Source organism: Lotus japonicus, chromosome 2 (genome assembly GCF_012489685.1).
Source record: "Lotus japonicus ecotype B-129 chromosome 2, LjGifu_v1.2".
Taxonomy (NCBI): Eukaryota; Viridiplantae; Streptophyta; class Magnoliopsida; order Fabales; family Fabaceae; genus Lotus; species Lotus japonicus.
In genome coordinates this window covers 90,267,156-90,275,150 of record NC_080042.1, presented here as the reverse complement: position 1 = coordinate 90,275,150, position 7,995 = coordinate 90,267,156, and the positions used below count along the sequence as shown (strand labels likewise).

Genomic DNA, 7,995 nt, shown 5'->3' with positions numbered 1-7,995 from the left:
CGTGGCATGTCAAACTTTGAATGCAATGAAATAAGTGCTATAATTTCCCTAAATCACAATTTACAGTGGAATATAATTTTAGAAGTCAGATATTTCAAATATACATATGATGATGCACATGAGAATATACATATGATGATGCACATGAGACAAAAAAAATATAATGATAAAAAATATTAAACGCCTTACATTCTGTACTTAGACCAATAATAAACACATGATATGTCATTTGGTGTTTCAAAGTTTAGGAAAATAAGTTGTAATTTGTTATGATTATAGAACGAAATATAATGATATAAATTAAATGATCAGGAGTAATAATATAGATTAATGAGGAATAAAGTATAATTTAATACTAATGTGCCATGTTTTTATTGGTTTAAGTAGAGAATGTATTGAAAGTTGAAACCACTTCTTATGGAGAGGCACTTCAGACTCGATAGCACTATATTTATTATTTAAAACCTTGGAGAACATTTACCTTAATTAGTTTTTAAAAGGTCCTTCATGTCAATGTCACCGGTTGTTATAGGATATTCAAAGTGAGATGGTTGAACTTTTTTTTTATAAGAGAAGCGCCAGCAAAAACACCTTTTTAAACCTGTTTCTAACACAATCTAAGCTAATGTGATTGGTCTATATGCAACATACTTCTCTCATTTATTAAAAATGTGTTGTTTTTTTTTTAAAAATTAAATCAGTTACATTGAAATATGTTAAAAGTTTCTTCCAAAGAGAGTTATGACAGTTGCATTACGGCAACAATATTTTTTTTAAAGTAAAAGTATATTAATATAGAGTACTAGAGTACTCCAACCCACTCTATAGAAGAGGAATTATTAATCAATATTTATCATATCATAGTATTAGTTTTTTTATAAGCCATATCATAGTATTAGTATATTTATAAAGTTGAAATAGTAAATATTATTACTCTCTCCATTTCAATATAAGTGTCAGCATGAAGTAAAAATATTTGTTTCATAATAATTGTTTACTTAGAATTTTAAGTTTTCATTAATTGATGTTTTTTCATATAATACCCATATGAGAACAATAGATGAGAAGAGATATAAATACACCTTAAATTAAGAGGTAAACTATTAAAATAAACAATATATTTATAATAAGAGTTAGTAATATGTTTCTTATCTTTCTAAACACTTATATTGAAACAAATGGAGTTCATGTTAAAAGGAATGGTAGGAAGTTTTTGATGAGACTATTTCGTTGAATAATTTATTTAAATTTATCTTATAACACAACATTTATACATGTGTTTTGAGTTTATTTATATAAATTGCTTAGAATAGCTTATGAATAAGAATATATATATATATATATATATAATATTTTCAACTATTTTGATAAATTTCTCAAATTAGTTTATGAGAAAACACATATATATTTTCCAAACACACGGGACCGTTATTGTCATACCTTGTAATCTTTGGTTATAAGAAGTTTAGTGTAAGAGAATAGTGCCGCAATATAAAGCAGAGAAAACTGTCAAGTTCATACACCACTTTTTTTTTTATCATTGAACTTCCCTGTATTCATGGGAAGAAAGGTGGAGTTTTAAAAAGTCTACAAAGACGTAAACTAATTTACCCATCCTCAAAGGAAACTAGCGGAAGTTCAAACTTACGACCTATCATCAAACTGTGACATGCTAACTCCATCATACTAATCCCTTAATGTGTATACATTTCATTTTTGAGATATATATATTGTAGTATTGTGTGCCGCGCGCACTTACATAAAATATTAATTTGACCACACAATATTGATTGGTGCTTGCTACCATACCACAAGAAAAATTGTGGGTATGATACATGAGCTGATGTGGACCAGTAGAATTTAAGTGGGTTAGTTTAATTTATCATTTTTCGTTTTATTGTATTTTAATATTAAAAAGTTGGAAAATAATTTTTCTTAACCCATGGTTAACCAACCCTAGTTAGATTTCAGTAACTTATTGTATTCCCAATACTTTAAACAGGGTTTAATATTTTCTCCTTCATCCCCTTCCTCTTACTAAACTTCACCTTGCTTCCAAACCATCTTCAAATCAAACCTCATCCTCTCCCTGAAACCTCCTTGCCACCCAGCCACCATCAATCCCACGGCAACCACCCGCCAAAACCCCACGAACCCACCACCCACGACAACCACCGTCCCTTCCTTCCTCCACCTCCAACACCACTATCTTCTTCCCTCTCACCACCACCACCACCACTAGATCTGTCATAGCCGAACCAACACCAAACAAATTCCTTCTTCCTCGTACCAGATCTTCATCTTCTCCATCTCTGGGTACTGAGTAACCCATCTTCAATCGCCGCATTAACCTCGCGGCCGTCGGCGAAGGCTGCGCTCCAGCGGCGGTCGCACCGCGTTGACTGCGGCGGCGACGAGCTCGAGATCCTCTACCTCTCCCAGATCTCGCCCCTCCTACGCCACCAACCCCGACTGGTTCAATGAAGCTCAGATCTGGTTATTGAAGCTTAGGGTTTGAGATTCTGGAGACTGGATTATTTTAGTTAATTTAAATCTGGGTTTTTTTGTTGCTAGATGATAAAGATGGATGAGGGAGATGAAGATGGGTTTTGTTTCTGTTGTGTATGGTTATAGTTTTTTTCTATTCTCTAAGGCCCTTTGATATCTTGATAAGCCCCTAATTCTCATTGTACTAAAACGTGAAACTTCAATTTCCAGAACTAATTTCTTCACATTGTAAATCTGTTGTAATATTGTTCAATAACCGCACAATAAAGCTTTCACTCTCAATCATGAACTTGACAATTATAAAGCTGATTTTAAGATGATGAACATGAAGCTTTTGGGATGTTGGGGAGTATTGGGGAAGGTTAACCTTAATCTGGTACATCAATGGTGAATATGATGAATCTGGAAAAAGAGTGGGAGAGAATAAAGGAAGAAGAATGGAGATGAACTCAGAAGAAACTAACTCATCAATTGATTGTGCAAATAAGCTGCCTTTGTGAACTGAATTGACAAATCCATTGCTAATTCTCAAGAAACGGTAGAAGGAATTGGGAGAGGCTGCCGTAGATCCCTAATTCTCTCCATGCTATGGTCATTTAAATCTGAATAGTGACTATTTCTAGTTTCTATTCTGAAATTGTAAACTAAATAACGTGATGGTTGAAAAACAAAATGCAAACAGTATATCTATGATTAAAATAATATAATATTTTAAAAACAAATACAACATTAAGATTTCATTAGAAAAAGTAAATAAAATATTTTTAAAATAAATACAACATTAAGATTTCATTAGAAACAATAATATAATGTTTTGAAAATAAATACAACATTAATATTTTATTAGAAAAAAATAAACATAATATTTTGAAAACAAATACAACATTAATATTTCATTAGAAAAAAAATGAATATAATATTTTGAAATTAAATACAACATTAAGATTTTATTATAAAAAATAAATATAATATTTTGAAAATAAATACAACATTAAGATTTCGTTAGCAAAAATGAATAAAATATTTTGAAAATACAACATTAAGATTTCTTTAGAAAAAATAAATTAATATTTTGAAAGGTAGTTAGGGTTGATGACACACTCAGAGAAACTAATCACTAAGGGAAGGGTGGAGAGGTACATAGGGTTGATGACACACTTAGAGCAACTATTAACTAAGGGAAAGGTGGGAGAGGTACATAGGGTTGATGACACACTCGAAGCAACTAAGCACTAAGGGATGCGTCAAAGAGGTAGTTAGGGCTGAGGACACACTAGGAGCAACTAATCACTAAGGGAAGGGTCGGAAAGGTAGTTAGGTTAGGGTTGATGACACACTCGGAGCAACTAAGCACTAAGGGAAGCGTCAAAAAAGTAGTTAGGGTTCATGACACACTTGGAGCAACTAATCACTAAGGGAAGGGTCGGAGAGGTAGTTAGGGTTGATGACACACTCGGAGCAACTAAGCACTAAGGTCTAAGGGAAGCGTCAGAGAGGTAGTTAGGGTTGATGACACACTCGGAGCAACTAATCACTAACGGAAGGGTCAGAGATGTAGTTAGGGTTGGTGCCTTAAACTAAGCGCGACTAAGCACTAAGGGAAGGGTCGGAGAGGTACTTAGGGTTGATGCCTTAAATTAAGCGCGACTAAGCACTAAGGGAAGCGTCAAAGAGGTAGATAGGGTTGATGCCTTAAACTAAGCGCGATTAAGCACTAAGGGAAGGGACTGAAAGGTAGTTAGGGTTGATGCCTTAAATTAAGGGCGACTAAGCACTAAGGGAAGGGGCGGATAGGTAGTTAGAGTTGATGCCTTAATCTAAATTGTTTTAACTTAAGCTAATTAAGATATTAATTATTGATTTGCACACTTTACATAACTTAACCAGTATCTTAATGGTACATGTGGTTGCAAATTTATCACTTGTCCATGGTTCAATTCTTGTTGAGTGAATTTATCCTCCATTATACCCTTTTCTTTTATTATGAATTGATTTTTACGAACTATTTTATTAATTTATCAATATCTTTTAACAAAATCATACCTAGTGGTGTAGTGGTTACCTCTATGCTATAAATATGCGAAGTCCTGTGTTCGAAACCTTACTTCTGCGTTTTTTTCCTTGAAAAAACATCATTAACATAATACTTATATGACTCTTGGAGCCTTAAATAAAAAACTGTCAACGTAGTACAATGGTTGGTGCTTGGGCCAAATACTTTCAGGTCTTGTGTTCAACACCTATTTTCCTTTTTTTATTATTAAATGCAACCTATACTTTAATTTTTTCTAATAAAAGATGAAAGGACAAAAGGGGTACCATATTTTTTTTTGGTAAGCCAAAATGTATTATTACTAGCACAAGGGTTGCTACTTGCTAGAACCAAGTACATGAAAAAAAGAAGCCACAAAACAGAGCACATTAAAGTACCACTGATGCTGCCCAGAAAACTTACAAAAGAATCAAAAGATTAAAAGAAAGAACACTAGAAGCAGTTTGCAAAACAATTCATTAAACCCCTTAGGAGACATATACCAGCAGCCCCAAAATTACAATGTGCAGTAACCAATAGAGCCCTTCATCATTCCTTTTGACAACAAACCAGAGTTATACCAGTATCCTCACCAATTCCATACTTCCACATATATTGCTAAGTAGAAATTCCCTTCCCCACAAATGCTTACACTATATTGGACATACATGCCTGTGATTCCCTGAACCAGTCTTGAAAGGAGTATTTGAACTCTTTTTAAAGGGGTACCATATAAAATTAGATAACTCAAAAAGGCCAACCAAAGGGCATTTAACCATGTCTGAAGCATAAAAATTTGGCATACACATACAATGCCTTTCTAACAATGTCAATATATAATCTTAACCAGCATGATGATCACTCAAATCATGTTACATACCATGGAGTTAGACACACTCAAATCCAAAATTTATTTGCATATTCACAAAAGCTACATTGAAAGCATCAAACTCTTCTCTTCTATTATGAAGGAGATTTGAAGCCATTCAGATTTTTCACCCCTCTCACTTCTCAGTTCCCATGTTCCTTTACATGAAGAAAATATGAAAACCAAACAGAGAAGATAGAAGAAAAACCCCAAAAGACAAAGACCCTCTAAAACTCACATCTAAGAGTCTTCACCTCCCTAAACCCTAAAAACACAAGAAAAAACTACTTGCACCGCATCACCAGAATTTACAGCAACCTCCTCTGTTTCCTCTGCCAAAACTAGCTACATGTAGCTTCAGGTCATGTCTCTATTTCCTTCCAGTAAAACCCTCCACATTTTCTAAAGTCACACTAGCAGTATCACCAGCACTCAAGAACCAAGGGTGCCCTGAAAATCAAAATCCACAAGAATCAGAATCAAACCCCATTGAAATTAACCACACAAAAATCAAAATCTCAATTGAAAGTAACAAGAACATACTCAATGCTTGTTCTGCAGAGATTCTGTTAGAAGGGTTCCTGCAAATCATCTTCCTTAAGAGATCCTTAGCAGCAGGAGAAACATTCCGGAAGATTCTAAAGGAAACCTCAGATTCCCCCTAATAACCGCCTCAAAAATCACTCCACAGCTCCACACATCCACCTTCTCTCCATTCTCCCACCCCATCAAAACCTCCGGCGCGACGTAATACGGCGTCCCAACCACCCCACTCATCCTCCTCCCGTCACCAAACCACTCCGCCGAACCAAAATCCGCCAGTTTCAGATCTCCACCGGCACCAAACAAAACATTATCCGGCTTCACATCATGGTGCGCGACGCCGAGCCGGTGACAGTGCGTGATGGCTTCAAGAAGCTGCTTCATTAGGCTAGCAACCTCAACCTCCGGGATGGGGCCGCCGCCGACGACCAACAACAGCCCAGATGATGAACCCTGACTCTCTCTATTTTCCCTCTTCTGGAAACTTCAATAATCTCAATTTTCGTATCATCTCCTTAATGTTGAAATTCAAAATCCTCATTAATGTTAACCACACTAGGTTAACTTAACCCAAGCTGACAATTTTAATTATCAATTTTCTATTTTTTTTTATATTTTTAGATATTTTTTAAAAAATAAAATAAAAAGTCAAAACTTACAGTCAAACGTTTTTTAATTGGTACAAGTCACTAAGGTATGATACAATTGTGGTATGGTAGTATTTACCATATTGATTAATGGTAAGATTCAATAAAAATAAATTTAATGTAATCATCATTTATATATTGTAGTTTAATAGGAGTACTAGAATATTCTTTCACTTCTTATGTTCCCATTTCCTACACGTACACACTCAAAAGGGCAACAATATGGTACTCAATAACAGTTAATCCATATTTAATTTTAACTTAAGTTATGGTGTCACGGACACTTCATTATTGTGCTGCTATTCTTATTTTGGCTTGGATATAGATTCTTACAACAAACCTTAAAATAAGTTTAATGAAGCAAGTGGCAGTCCCAATCGGAGAAAATCATAATAATAATTTTTTTTGTTACAAAATCATAATAATACTAGTAATATAAAATTAAAATAAATTAATTAATCGTTTGAACTTCAAGTTTCCACCAAGGGAAACTTCCTGTGGTAAGAATGGTATAACATTAAACTTCTGTGTGTGTGACAAAATTACAAACATGGTCGACGACCAAAACATTATCAATTTTTATTGACTGGGCTTCATCAATTACGTGAACATTACAGATTTTAGAGTGTGGTGCCGTCAAGAAACCCTGTTTGAATAAAAACTACATGCTTTGTTATAAAATGTAATATTCGATTTGACCAACTGCATGTACTTCCCCTCTCTTCGTTTCCGTGGTCAATTGCCTCTCTCTTTGACACATTGTTTCAATTTTTTGCAGTTCAGTCTTCAAAAACAGGAACCGAACCTTACGCAGCCATATGTTAAATGTGAGAAAATGATTGATGAGAAATTTAAATTTGGCATGCCCAAGTATGCGCGCAGAAGGTCATAAATTACCTTAAAAGGCAGAAACCTAACATTTATTCTTTTAGAAATAGAGAGCTTTCGTGCACGGTGATGAATGAGGGGAAGAGTGCGGCGGAGTAATTAAGTGAATTCACGGAAAGCTGAACACATTCTGACGCTTAAGTCAGGTTAAAATCAGAAAGACTCAAAGTCTTACAAGAGCATGTAACAAATGAGTGTGCTTAATTATGTTATGAATTATCAAATCTGAATCTATAGTATTCTAGATGAGTATGTGATGAACGTGTTTAACCTTTGTTTAGCTAGCTGTGAATAGTTTTCGGGATAGTGACTTTGCTTGACCGATTAGTTTTACTTGTGCTTGGCTAGCTATTTAGATGACTTTGGCTGACTATTACGATATTTATTGATTGTTAATCCTCTAAACTGACCATTCCCATATTGGAGCTTGTGCTCATTTAATTTGAGCTGGCAGAATAGGTGAAAATATATAAATTAAACAAGTTCAGAACAGAAGAAGAAGGAATTAG

General features: G+C 34.4%; 1 pseudogene; it reads right to left on the bottom strand.

Annotated features, from left to right (window-relative positions):
• Positions 1-5,778: 5,778 nt before the first annotated feature.
• On the bottom strand, positions 5,779-7,518 carry LOC130737256 (phosphoenolpyruvate carboxylase kinase 1-like; annotated as a pseudogene).
• Positions 7,519-7,995: the final 477 nt, after the last annotated feature.